The sequence below is a fragment of the Protopterus annectens genome, chromosome 2.part1, assembly GCF_019279795.1.
Source record: "Protopterus annectens isolate FY-2018-M chromosome 2.part1, PAN1.0, whole genome shotgun sequence".
Taxonomy (NCBI): Eukaryota; Metazoa; Chordata; order Ceratodontiformes; family Protopteridae; genus Protopterus; species Protopterus annectens.
In genome coordinates, this window is record NC_056729.1 from 1,372,235,476 (window position 1) to 1,372,251,128 (window position 15,653).

Here is a 15,653-nt window from a genome sequence, read left to right on the forward strand (position 1 = left end):
CTTCTTACTGTTCTTTTCCCTTCCCATTGCCTTCCCGTTTAAGCCCTGAGGCACAGTGCACATACCCAGTGCTCAGATGTGAACAGAGCTGCTATTTCCTGGGGTTTTTTTTCTTTTAAACCCGGTGTGTGATGCACACACCCATTTAGGCAATGTAAACACTGCTAGGCAACCTCTGACACACTCCCCTTCCTTAGCTGTGCTTAGCTAAGGGAAAACACGGGCCATAGAGCTCCAATAAGCTTACAGCATGCATGACACTCCCCCTTATAAGGTCATCTACCTCTTATGCTTATACCATGGTGTTGCTGCACCTACACAGTTGGGTGCAAGCTAACACTGGGGGAAATCTGTGATTCAGTATCAATCCCCTCATTTGCATAAAACTGACTGCTAATGCATAGTTACAAAACTGACACTCAGGCTTCCCCCTTAGCAATCACTATTCCATGGTATTGTTGTCTTATGGATGTCATTGACTATAATGGCGGAATGCTGATTTGGGTTTAAAAGCTTATTTCCAACTTTTTTCCTTATTTTCGGGCCGATCCTGTTTGTGCACTGCTGCCCTATGCTTAAATGGCTGAAATCGGCCAAAAAAAAAAGTTATTTTTTATAATTTTGCAACTATTGCCCATGCCAATGGCCATATATTTGGCCATTGGCATGCCTACTACATTTAATACAGGCTTTTTTTCGAGCTGTCATGCCTCTGTTTTGTTATTTGCAGAAATGTATTTGATTAGTAACTGAATACTATTCTGCAGGTTACACTATTCCTGCACAGATGCCTGCCTACTTCCTGGATCACTAATTCACCTCAGTTGCATGGTTTTCACCAGCAAATGGGGGTAATTAGCATACAGGAGCTGTGTCCATGCAGGAATAGTGTAGGAGTGCTCGTGCATGTCCTGGGAGCTCCTTCCTGGATCACTCGTCAGACATATTGCATGCAGCAGTTCTTGCACTGTTCCTGCACACCGTGCAGTGCTTGCTGAATCCCTGGGATAGTCGTTAGCACTTTCGTTTCTGTAATGGGAACTTCATCAGAATCCAAGCATCACAACATCCCTTCATTATATACTTCAGCCCTTAAAGACTCAGTGACCATACAAATGATATTCTATACATAAACTCTACCATTAAATCTAAAAGGTTATGTAATAAATTCCCGTTATCTGGGAGTCAAACAACCGGCAATCTAAAGCAACCAGCATTTGATTGGCTTATATGCCTGCATACGAGCCAATCAAAAATCGCAAAGCAGAGCCACTTCTACTCAATGCAGAAAAGCCTGCAGTTCTGCATTGAGTAGAAGTAGCTCTGCGTTGCCATTTTTGATTGACTCATATGCCGGTATACAAGCCAATCAAAAATCCCAAAGGGGGGCCTCTTCTGTTCAATGTGGAACAGCCCTCTGTTCTGCATTGAACAGAAGAGGCTCCACTTTGCCATTTTTGATTGGCTCATATACTGGCATATCAGCCAATCAAAAATCACAAAGTGGAAACTCTTCTGTTCAACGTGGAACAGCGGGCTGTTCTGCATTGAACAGCAGAGGCTCTGCTTTGCGATTTTTGATTGGCTTGTATGCCGATATACAAGCCAATCAAAAATTGCAAAGCATATTTCAAGCAACTGGAACATACACTTGACCAGCATCTACCAATCCCCATGGCTGCCAGTTAAGTGAGACTTTATTATATATATATATATATTTATATATATAGTTAAATGTTATATTTAAAAGTTCCCATTGCAGGAACAAAAGCCCTAAATACAAGGATTATTAAATTTTGATTTATCCTGTGGCTGGCTGGTCTTGCTGTTTTATGTTGTTTGACATCCTCCTACTACATTGGTATGAAACTTAACATACTCTCTGTCTGGTTTCCTCAAGTGACATTTAGGAGAGAGTTTCTGATTATTAGTGTATGGCACTCGTCTTTTTCTGGTTGTGTTATTGGTGTTTAACATTGGTTAATCAGCATGGAAAAGGTGGATTTTCATATGAAGGGAGGTTCTGACCTGAAACAGGTGGATATTTCCAAGTTTTCAAGGGTGGCGCAGTGCTGCAATGGTTAACATTATTGCCTCACAGCAAGAGGTTCTGTGATTCGGTTCTTAGTTGGAGTGCCTTCTGTGTGGACTATGCATGTCCTCCAGGTACTCTGGTCTCCTCCTACATTCCAAAGACATGCATCTGGAGCTTTTCTCCCTAGGCATCTGCTAAAATTAGGCTCTGCCCTAGTCGGACTTTCCAGGTAAACAGATGTTAAATAAAATATAATTAAATAAAAAAAGTTGGCTTAGGATGTGAAGTTTGTAAAATATGACAGTACCTGGGTCATAGAGCTATTAACACCATCAGTAAATGTGAGTGGAAGGGATATTTTCAGTCAGGGATTTCCCCCTGGATAGGGTGAGGTAAGGAGTATATATCCAGTGAGTCAGAAACTTAGTGCAAACAGTTAATCTAATCTTTTGGTAGTTCAACTCAAGGGAGCATTTTTACCCATGTGGACTCAAATAACAGCTTAACAGAAGACATGATTTGATACAAGGTACACAATTTTCCTTTAATAAGTGGGTTAATCAGTCCTCTAATTTCACACATACAACAGGTGAGGGGAACAATGATTTGAATTTTACAGTGTATCATCAGCAACATCTTGGACCCTTAAAGGATCACATTCAGTAGTTTGAGAGAATGTTGCTGAAACTTAAAAATTTACAAATGGACAATGCCTGTTTGAATGAATGTCTTAGATTATGAAGAGGGTCCAAATGTCTGAGGTTATTTAAGTTTCCCAATGGGTTTCAATACAATCATAACTTGTACAAGGATTTTACTGACCTGTTTGAGCATTTTGGTTTGGAACTAGTTGACCTTATTATCAAACATAATTCTATAGTTATCAACAAGCTTGTAAAAAAAAAAAAACGGAACAGACTAATAGGATTATTACCAGTAATTTATTGCTTTATTGTTTGATCAGTACAAAATGCTTTTTAACAATATTTTTTGCGTATTGATCACAAATGTAAAATTAATATGGACAGAAAATTAAAAAAAAAAATTATAGGGATATGAAACAACATGAGGAAAATGATGCTTATCCTCTGAAAGTTTATCACAATCAGGAAGGTCATTACACTTCCAGTGATATTGCATGTCAACAAGGAGGGGGAAATATTGACATTGAAGGGGATACTGTGACTCCACCAGTGTACAACATAAGTAATGAATGGGATTTTACAGAATTAAGGAAGTCAGAGAGCTTGACAACTTGGTTTGTTCATCCCTTGGATCTGAGTTTCACCTCAGAACTTCCAAGACTGATGTATTTCAACCATCAGATCAGGAAGGGCAAAGAGAAGGGCAAAAGAAAGGGATGGTGATGGTAATGGTTGAGGATTTTGATGGGATTACCATTTCCTAGAGTGGATTTAAAATCTATAATTATAGCAAAGTTTCCATCAAAGATATCATTTTAGATTCTTTTCTAGAGGTTATAAATTTATCCCTTGTTCTCCATTTAATTTTGCAGATTCTTTGTTAGAACTCAAATTATTTATAAGAAACTACATCTAGCTGTTTTTACAGCAATAGAGGTTCTGAGGGATCATGGGAAAATAAGTCTTTTTTAAGATATTAAGTACTTTAACCTTCCCCCTGACTCACCCAGAACTACAAGTTTTTGAAAAAGCATGTTGTAAGGACTATTATGCATTGGTGGTAAGATTTAAAACTTTCAGGGATGGAAATTTAACCCCTTCGGAAAGACAAATTTTGGATTATTTAAAATGTGATAGAAGTATTAAGGAGCTGAAACCAGATAACTGGGGTGGGACAGTAATAGCAGATTCCCTACAATATTCCAGGGACTTCCTAGACTTGTTATTTGATACAAGCACATATGTTATTAGTTCGTGGAATGAGAGCAATATTGCATGCAATAAAATTAATTCTTTCATTGAAGAGTTGTTTCTGAAATGTCAGATTGATGAGAACGTTTGTATATATATATATATATATATATATATATATATATATATATATATAATTATGAAGAAGCCTATTATTCCAACCTTTTGTGGATTCCCAAATCCATAAAGGGACTCAGAACTTCAACTATATATTAATTGTAGCAGCAATGGGTTCAAAAACATACCCCCTAGCCACCTTTATTGATAAGAAACTGAAACCCCTTTTCTATAACAAATCAAATATACTGAAAGATTCATGGGACTTTCTCAGTAGACTCAAATCCCAGTTTGGAACAGTGAATAATGGGATTTTAACTGTTGATGTTATGGATTTGTTCACCTTGATACCCAAAGTTGGGGGATTAAAATTGTTTCATGAGAGTTTCCTTTATTGTCCCTTTCTTTCTTGTTTAGATGTTCAATTGTTGTTAGAGATGAGGGCTACTCTTCTGGATGAAAATTACATATTTTGTGAAGGGAAATTTTTCAGATAAATCAAATGGGCGGCAATGGGGTCAGTCTGTGCTCCAATATATGCCAATTTGTTATTACTGGCATGGGGAAGAGACCATGTTTTTAAGTCCAGTTTTTTTCAGGTATTGTAAGTTGTATCTGAGATACCTTTTTATCATCTGGATATGTTCATGAATAGAAGCCAAGGAATTTGTTGAATTCTTAAATACCACCACTACATCATATTTAAGATTTAAATGGAATTTTAACCAAAATAATACAAACTTTTTGGATATCCTGATTTGTTTTGAGGAACTTGGTTTCAAATCAAAGATTTACAGGAAACCCACATTCAGTAACTCCTATCTCCATTTTTGAGAGTATTCATCCTATTAACTACAAACAAAATCTTATTAAAGGACAATTTATCAGACTAGCATGGATGACATCAAGTAAAGATGATCTTAGGGGTGAATTTAACATCTTAGAGCACATGTTTTAAATAGAGGTTATCCCCTGAAATTTATTAGGGATGTTTGTATTAAGATATATGATGATTGGGGTTCAAAATATAGACCTTTATTCGGTATTGATTTTTACTCAAAGGTAAATTCCATGGAGGATGGCAGGGTTTCCCATTTTACCTCTAAACCACAATACAATAGAACACTAACTATTGAATACACAATTGTTCATACAAAATTAAGGATATTCTTCTCAAGACTTGGAACATTATTAGCTGTTATTCAAGTTTAGTAAAAATTATAGGCTGTAGGCCAGTTTTTGTGTTCAAAATGGCAGTTAACCTGAAAGTTATTTTTGAACAGAACAAATAGGACCACAATATGATACAGGTGTTGACAGGTACCAAGAAATGTGATACATGCAAACAATGCTTGTTTATACTGTTGGAACAGCAGGCGATTCTCAACAATGGCATTAATAGTGTAGCTAGGTTAAGAAGGGGCAATCGTAATACCAAAGATGTAGTCTATCTAGCTATTTGTAATGGCTGTTCCAGTTTCTGTATAGGAAAGATGGAATGAGCCATATGGGTGAAAATCTATGAGCACATGTATGACCTACAAAATAAAGATATAAATAAAGATTTTATAAACATTTATTGACCTATAAAGGTGAAAGTGTTTTTTAAAATTGGTATTTTGAAGAAGGTCTAAATTGACCTCAGAGGGGCTCATCAAGGTTGGAATATAAGGAGCTTTTATGCCAGTTCAGGCTTAATGCTATTAACCCACCAGGCCTTAATGATATGGATTCCCTAAATTCTGTTTTAACCATGCAATCAACTTTTCTGTGAAATGTGGTGATGGATGAAATGATGTAATTAATTTTTTCACAAGGTTTTTACCAAAGTTTTTTAAGACATAATTAATTTTATCTTAGATGGTTTTCCAAAGTGGATTTGTTTCTTGTTAGTGGTTTAATTAGTTTAGATATATCCATTATATGAGATGAGATTATATTTATTTCACCCTATTTTAACAAATTATTTTAATAAATTGCATATAGCTTGCATGTATTTGTACATTTAAATTTATCTGTGCATGTATATATATATATATATATATATATATATATATATATATATATATATATATATATATATATATATATTTGGGGGGAATTTAATGGTAGATCTTATGTATAAAATGTAATTTGATTGTATGGTTACTGGATATGTAAGGGCTGTAGTATATAAGAAAATAATGTTATTCTGCTTGTATTCTGACAATGTTCCCATTGCTGGAACAAAAGCACTAAATATTCGAGGATTATTAAATTGTATTTGTTTTTATTATGTGGCTGGCTGGTTTTAGTCATGGCATTTTATTTTGTTTAACATTCTTCTACAACATTGCTTTGAACCTTAACACATTCTCCATCTGGTTTCCTAAGCAATGTTTAAAATTAAAAATAAATAGTAGTAACACCCACAGAAAGTCCCAAATATGTTGCTAAACTAACTTGGTCATACAATTCAACCAGGTTGGTGAGTGACAACCTACCCATCTGCTTTTAACAACCAGATCGACATTGTCCAAAACATTACGTTTTATAATGTGGATGTTATACTTAATCATACAAACAAGTGGCAGAAATGACCAGTAAAACAAGAGTAATAAAAATTTACAGAGAACAGTAGAATACCATAAGCTCCTTTTATATTACAAAATTGCATGCCTATGGTTTGCAGTAATTTAACTTGTGTTTTACCACACCAGTATATTAGCTGTTGTTAATATTTGTTTTAAATCAGTGTTTACCACTCAGACCAACAATACTGATAATGCAATTAATAATCAATATCAAATGTTGAGAACAATATGCAAGTAGCAATCACTACAGCAAATTCTTATTTTGAAGCATTTTACAGTTATTTGAGGAAAGCTGGGGGATCAAAGTCTAGACACAGTGAGGATCAGTTGACAGTTGTCAAGAAAAAATTGTGAAGATAAACAGCTCTTGATACGATAACTATTTATAATTTTAGTCTAGTGCAATCAATCAACATGACTTATTCAATAAAGTCATTGAAGTTAAAATTCAGCATAGACACGCACACACATACAAATATATGCAATTCTACATAGATTATGAATTCATACATTCAGACACGTCCATGCTTAGAAAGAAAATTTAAAGACAAATACAGAAGGTAGTTTCTATGACACTCAGATCTCTTACACATACTAAAATGAAAATAGTGATTAAAAATCACTTGCTTGATAATGAAAACTTTTCTCTCTCTCTTTTCCTCTCTATTTCTGTATCCACTCACCCCCCTTTTTGTCTGTCTTTTTTCAGGTATAACATAATTTGTTGAAAAAAACAGTGAACATGTTAAGGATGAACACATATTTCACTGTTTGATAATTTCAGAATTTTCCATTTTCTATTTGGAATTTATGGTACTGTTTATGTGCATGTTAAACTTTTCTATGAGTGATATAGAAATCATGTAAGTTCAACAGTTAAGGTCAACACCAATGAAGAAAACACATCCCATATTTATGCACTTTTTGTATTTTACTTCACATACGTTCAGTACAAATTTTGAATTTGAATGTTTTCTAGGATTATATTTCCAGCCTTTGTTTTCCTGGAACTTCTGCAAGCAAAAACATATGTGGAGGCAATCAGCTTTGAATTATCTGGCTTTCACAAATGGCTATTGGAAAGAAGATGAGATGACAAACAGGGTTTAAGGAATGGTATAAAGCTTAGAAATCAAAAGCTTCACTTAGTCGTTAAATTTTACAGGGGATATGTCTAAATAAATTCTTTCAGATTATTTATACAGGTGAGTACTTGACTATTAATACTATTAAACATTAAATAAACAGGCTGTGAATATCATTCCCAAGCTAATTATCATGTTTTTTATAGATTTGCTTTCAAGATTTAAAGTGTAAAGATGTTATTGTCATCATGTATATTAAATCAAAAAATGTTGGCGGCCTTGAGACAGCATTAATGGTTACTCATCTAGCTATACTAAGGATTTAAACAGTGCTTTTGTACAGGTTCAATATACTGCAGGAATAAGGGCATTGTTCATGTTTCCCATTCTTGTGTGATATATTTGGAGTTGCGTGTGTGTGTTTGTGTGTGTATGTGCATGTGTGTGTGTGTGTGTGTGTGTGTGTGTGTGTGTGTGTGTGTGTGTGTGTGTGTGTGTGTGTGTGTGTGTGTGTCTATATCTGTAACTATAATTTATATATATGTATATGTATATATATATATATATATATATATATATATATATATATACATATATATATTTATATACATACATACATGCATAATAGCTGTATATAAATATATATCTATATATTATGAATATATATGGAAACATATCTGCATAATATCATATATATATATATATATATATATATATATATATATATATAGTTATGTAGAGTATGGGGGAAACAATGTCCCATATGGAATACAGGAGGGGGTTGGAAATCCATGCAAAACCCTTGTTTTCTGTTATTTTGTTGTTTTCAAGGAAACATTTCATCAGTGAAATTTCAGTGAAAGGATATTGTTTAATGTGGCGTTAATATTTTGTGACACTCTCATCACTTTCTTTCTTTTTCTCTGTATCTGTATCTATGTGTGTATCTGTAGCTACATTAATCAATACAGATAGTTATTAGGCACTGAATATACTTCAGTAAAGCATTTATAATGCTTTGCTTCTTTCCCCTTAAATTAAGAGGCTACTGGAAAAAAACTTATGAAACACAAATCTGAATGTAAGTCCAACTGCTGCCTTATCACTGACTGTGCTGTTGTTCTCCTTATGTTAATATTATTACACTAAAGCCATTTTCACTGCTTTTGTCCAATTCCTATGATGCATGTGTGCAATAAATGAGTGAGGGTGCATGTGCATCATGTAATTGCTTGGCATAGTATCCAACTTTGGTCTACCTTGGACTGAAAGGGTGCTGAGACAGGTTTCAGATCCTCCATCACTCTTATTAGGCAGGTAATTGAAGAATGAATGAAAAATAATTATAGGTTTAGTTAACATGTTCAGTGGTAATAATGCTCACACCAAGGATGGACTTAGGTGAAATTGAACCATATTCAAAGAGATCCCATTGAACACCTCAAGTTCCCCCGCCCACCCATAGTCTGTCATTGCCCCTTCTCTGCTGCCATTAGCACCTAAGCTACTGGATCTTCTGCAGCCTCAAAGAAACTTACCTAGTTACTGAACTGGCATCACCATCCCATTTTATTATAGTTTCATAAGTATATAGTAAGATATTGGTCACCAGCGTCTTTATAAGATTAGCCAAGTATCTCAATTTTATCCTGCAAGTTTATGTGCTTTAGAGGTTATTTTAAGGGGTATACTGTAAGCTAGGGCTAGATTTACAGCCTGCCCCTGTCCATTAGAGACCTAGGTGCTAACCCAGGATTGTATTTCCAGTTCCCCATCCACTGGTCCAGGTTTCACTTGAATAGGGTAGGAAAGAGCTCATTCTCTGAGACAGATATCTGTCCATCCAATGTGTTCTTGTTTCTGTTGCAAGCAAAGTTTAAATCCCTATATCGAGTAGTTCTGATGCTATAAATTTTTCAAGTATGCAAAAGGTCCATCAGACATTCAACAGTCTGTAGGAAACAAAGTATAGGTTCATAGGTAGGTACTAGGCTATCTGCCCGAAGGCATTTATAAGCCTAGCCGGAATGTGTTGGCTTTCGCTGCCCCCTTAGATTAGTCCCCTGTGCCTCTGTCCAGCAGAGCCATTGAAGTGATCCCTGGGGTAAACTTTCTGTTTCCCATCCACTCTTCAAGGTTTTTCTTGAAGAGTGTTAGCAAGGAGCTCTGCCTAATGTAGATTGGAATCTTGTTCCAGAGCATAAGAAATCTCTGGGACAGGAATCTATCCCTCCTGCATGTCCTATTTATTGTTGTGGTGAGGTTTAGATCCCTAGAGTGTGTGGCTCGAGGATATATGGTTTTCTTTAGGTGGAGCATGTCCATCAATTCTAGGTTGGACATGGCCTTGTATGTCAGGCAGAGATCACCTCTGAGTAGGCGGTATGCAACCGAGTACAGCTGGAGTTTCTTCACTCGAGCTGCATAGGGCATCTGCTTGAGGCCAGTGATCCTCTTGGTGAGGAACTTCTGTGGTCTTTCCAGTTGTTGCAGGTGTCTTGTAAGGTACATCCCAAATGAGGCATTGTACTCAATGATGGGTCTGATGAGTGATGCATAGAGGGGCCCAATGACCTCTTTCGATCTGGATGCAAACCCTTTTTTGATTAGGTAGGTCATATAGAAAGATTTTCTAACCACTTTGGCAATGTGATTATCAATGGAGAGGTTACTATCTACTTGGGTCCCCAGATCCCTTATTACATCTTCCGTATTTCGGGGGCTACCACCTATGTGGTAGTTTGTGGGTACTTTGTTTTTACCAAAGGGGATGACTATGCACTTTTTGGCATTTAGCTTGAGGCCATGGTTTTGACACCAGGTATCTGTCTCAGTGAGACCCTTTTGGAGGATATCTATATCAGCCAGAGAGTCAATTATAGCCCCTAGTTTGCAGTCGTCTGTGAACTTGGTCAGCCATACTCCTTCTGTGCTTGCCTATACCTCTGAGAAGTATATGCCGAACAGGAGGGGTCCTAGGACTGAGCCCTGGGGAATGCCACTTGTAACCGGTTTAGAGGCAGACCTAGCTCCCGCAACTCTTACCATGTGGGTTCTGTCCATGAGCCAATTGGCAACCCGTCTCGTGACATAGGAGTTTATGTTCAGGCTGGTGAGCTTGTCTATAATACCTGAGTGGGGAATGGTGTTGAAGGCCTTTGCGAGGTCTTGGTAGGCTGTGTGGGCCACCTTGCCCTTATCTATAGCCTTGGTAACTGTCTCAAAGAAGTCCACCTGGTTTAGGAGGCATGATCTGCCCTTGACAAAGCCGAACTGGGTAGGGTTCAGTGTTTAGAGTTTTCCAATGTCTCTGTTAATGAGATCCATGATGATGCGCTCCATAGCTTTGCAGACCAAGCTAGTCAGGTTTATAAGGCAATAGTTCTTGGGGTCCATTGTGGCTCCACCTTTGTGGAGCGGAATAATCATTGCTGTGTGCCACTCTGTGGGCACGTAGCCTGTTGAGAGGCTGAGTTTAAACAGTGTGTTTAGGTGAGGGATTAGTTTATCTTTGAGCTCATGTAGGACACAGCCTGGGACACTGTCTGGCCCCATTGATGCTGTGTTTTTGGCTTTGGAGAGGGCTGTTTTAACCTGAATGTCTGTGATTTCAGGGGTACTACATTCTTCTGGTATAGTTATTGGCCCTTTTGGGGGTGAGAGGGGGGTGAAGTTTGCACTGAACCGGTCTGCCAGGATGTTGGCTATATTGGTCGGTTCAGTGTATTTTGTGCCATTCTGCACTAACTCTGAGCAGATCTGAGAATTGCCATTCAGACTCTTGACATAGCTAAAGAATGCCTTGTGGTTATCTTTGGAGTCCATGGCAATTTTTCTTTCGAAACTAGCCTTGGATGATTTTATGAGGGAATGTAGTTTCTTGCTGATACTGATCAGGGATGTCTTCCCTTCATGGGATTTTACTCTTTTCTGTACTAGTTTCCTCCTTCTATTGTATAGCTTGTTTATGGCAGGGGTCCACCAGACTGGTTTCCTTTTCTTGGAGGAGTGAGTCTTGGTTTTGTTTGGGATAGCATGATCAATGCATTCCTGTAGGTGCCCATAGAGTGCATTAGTAAAGGATTTTGTAGCTTGGACAGCATTATCCTTTAGCATGGGGGCTTTGAAACTTCCTCCCTCAGTCTTAAGTAACATGAAGTTTGCTTTTGTAAAGTTTTTCATGGTGGTTTCTTTGACCGGGGGCTGGTGGTGGAATGTGGATACCCAGAGTGATTAGTTTATGGTCAAATCTAACCAGCGAGGGGTTGACCTCCAGTGTGGAACACCGGTCGCCCATGTTGATGATGACCAGGTCCAATATGTTGTCACCTCTGGTGGGGGTGTTGACCAGTTGATCCAGGGTGTTTGAGTTTATAAATTCTAGGAAATGTTGGGCAAGGGAGTTCCTACTTGAGTAGTTCTCCCATTTAATGTTTGGGTAATTGAAATCACCCAATATCAAGGTGTTTGGTAGGACTTTTATGTTTCCCAGTGTTTCCAGAGATAGGGTTTTGAGGCAAACTGCATAGGACATGTTGTTTACACCCTATATTTCTTCTTATGAGGAACTGCTGTGGATGTTTCAGTTGTTGCATATGCCTGGTCAGGTACATACCAAAGGGAGCATTGTACTCAATGATGGTCCTGATGAGGGGTCAAATACTATGAAACAATGACTTCCTTGGATCAAGATGCCATGCCCTTACTTATAATTTGAGCAACACAGAATGATTTTCTTAATAACTTAAACACATATTGGTCAAAAGCCAGGTTACTATCTACATACGTGCCCAAATCCTTAAATACTGGTTCTACTGTTGAAGGGTGCTATCAGTGAGGTAATAGTCTAAGGTGTCTAACTTTCCAAAGGGTATTATTATACATTTCATAGCACTGAATTTTAAGCTGTGGCTTTGGCACCAGTCATTTGTCTGTGTTAGTCCACCATGTAGGATGTTAGTGTCTTGGAGGAATTGCATGACAGTTCTTAGTTTGCAGTCATGCCGTTGACTTTGTCCTTGACTTCTGTGAAGTAGATGCAAAAAATAGCTGACCCAACACAGAGCCCTGAGGGACTTCATTAGTGACCAACATCTTTATGGAGGTGGTCTCCCATATTGTAACTTGCTGGATCCTATCTGAGAGCCAGCTGGCTATCCAGTCTGTAACATATAGGTTTATGCCTATATCTGTAAGTTTGTTTATAATGCTCATGTAGGGAATTATATCAAATGCTGTTGGCAGATCAAGGTAGGTAGTATGCAGGGTTCCTATCAGATGACCAAAGATGCATTTTGTTGAACGCGTTTTGGTCGAGCTTGAAATGTTGAAAATGCAAAATGACGAAGCGGCATATAAGCAAATTCTTTCCCTGTGAAAGAAGTCGCTTGGCCGCTTCTGTAACTTTGCAATTTTTGACACTGTAGTGCAATCTTGGAGTTGGTATATTTAAGTAGAGGGGGTGTGGGGGGCACAGCCCCTCACATTGGGGGTGTGAGAGGCAAAGCCCTCCACTTTATGCAATATTTTAATGTCTTTTTTTCTTTTTTGGGAACAGTGATTTTTTTCCCAGGGAAAATAAATCGCTGTTCTGGTTGTTCGATGTCTTGTGAATTCGAACTTTAGAGTTTGATATAACAATGTTCGATCATTTGATCATTCGTTGTTATAATATAGACCCAGTATGCACAATTTTGTCCTCAACTATTTCTTCAGTGACCTTTTTAAAGAGGTCCACAAGGTTGCATAGGCATGCTGTGCTCTTGATGAAACCAAACTGGGTTGGATCCAGTTCTTGAAGGTTTTTCTACTTCGTTATTAATCATTTACATGATTTTTATTATTTTTTATTTATTTTTGTTTACTGGGGTAGTGCACTAATCAATATTGAATAATAAGTATTTTTAATAATAATTAAGAATGATAATTTTTTCCATCACTTTGCAAAAGAGATGGACTGTCCTTGTGCAGAAGGATGACTGTTGCAGTTCTCCATTCATGTGGTACAAAACATGTCTAGAGGCTATGGTTAAACAGTTACTGCAGTGGTCCCAATAGGTCATGTTTGAGGCTATTTATAAGGCATCCTTGGATGCTACTGGGGTCCTTTGATGCAGTATTTTTGACCACATAGAGTTCATCTAGGACCTGCTTCCTATTGATAGTTGGGAGGGTGTTGTTTGATGGTATTTCTTGGGGAGGGTGTTGTTTGATGATATTTCCTGGGGGGCAGCTGAGTGGGGTGGGGGTTAAAATCAGAGCAGAATTGGTCAGCCAGCAGATTTGCTATATCTTTTGGGTGTGTATGTATGTTTCCCTTTACAATCAGTTCTGCAGACTGCTGTGTGCTTCCTTTGAGCTTCTGGACACAGCTAAAGAAAGCCTTGTGATTGTCCTTTGTCTGGGAGGCCATCTGTACCTCAAATTTGGCTGTAGTAGGCTTAATTTGCTCTCTTAATTGTTTGTTTAGATTGATGAGAGTAATTTTATCATGCTGAGCATAACACTTCCTAATCTTGGCTATAACTTTTTTCTTTTGTTGTACAACTTGCTTATGTTTGGATTCCACCAGGGAGGTTTGTTTTTGAATTAGTTCTGGACTTATTTTTGTGAGGCACAGCTGTCACTATGATTTTACTGACATGATAGTGTTTATGTGATCAATTCTGCATAGAGGTGTATTCTCAGAGTTTGGGGTTTGGCTTGAAATTTTGAAGGGTTATCAGTAGGAATAGTTTCTCAATGTTACAAGGTTAGCTGGAGTCACAGAATTATTTCTATTATGAAAGAGATTCTCAATGTTACAAGGTTAGCTGGGGTCACAAAATTATTTTTATTATGTAAGAGACAGCTTTGTCATCTGACATATCTGACATTACCAGAGAGGACACTACAAAGGGGTTGGGGTGCAGCATTTTCCCATGTCTGTGTGTACCAGGTTGAGTATGTTTGCACTTGTAATGGGAGTATGGACTATTTGGTTAAAGGTGCGTGTGTGTTTATAAGGTCCAGGAATCTCTGGTGCTGTAAGTCTGAGGTTATGTAAATATCCTAGTTTATAGTGAGGTAGTTGAAGTCACCTATGAATAATGTATTGGGATGAATGGTGGGGGCATCCAGCCAGTCCAAGTAAATGTTATGGGTTATTAAGGTCACAGAGAGTGATCTCCTGCTTGCAAGGATATGATATGGGACTTTGCCTGTAGCCAATTCCACCCCCCCCCAAGTGATCTCATATGTTTTAACTCTTTACTTGGTCACCTGCAACATCTATTGTACATATTGATGCTCTGCTCTTACTTCACATGTGACCATAAGGCAGAGGACAGCAATATTACTAATAGCATTTAACTAAATATTTCCTTAACCTTGGAATTTTTGGAAGACTTTTTCTATTTTAAAGTATATATTTATGTAATTAAAATGTACTTACTTATGCCCAGACATTTCCTTCCAAAATGCCTTAGAGGTCCAATGTTATGATTCTTCAATGTTTTCCATTCAGTTGTGGGTAAAAGACGACCAGAGTAACATAGCTAGGGTGGGGCAAAAGGGTCACATAGGACATGTTATTTGTGCCCTGTATCCTTTTGTGAGGAACATCTGTAGACATTCCATTTGTTACATGTGCCTGTTCAGATACATATACAAAGGGGGCACTGTACTCAACAATTGTTCTGTTGAGGTCTGAATACAGTGGAAAGATGATTTCCTTGGACCTAGATGTCATAGCCTTGCTTATAAGTTGTGCAAATAGAATGATTTCCTTATTACCGCTGCCACATGATATTCAAAGGCTAGGTTACTATCAACATTTTATCCTCAGATGCCTGACTCCTGGGACTACTCTAGGGGTGTGAAAGCAATGAATTAACTTCCATAGATAAGTGACTTCCCAAAGGATGCTATTATGCATTTCTTGACATTGAGTTTTAGACCATGGCTGTGGCATCAATTATTTGTCTGAGTTAGCCCTTCTTGGAGGATGTTAAGAGTTTTGGAGGGATTA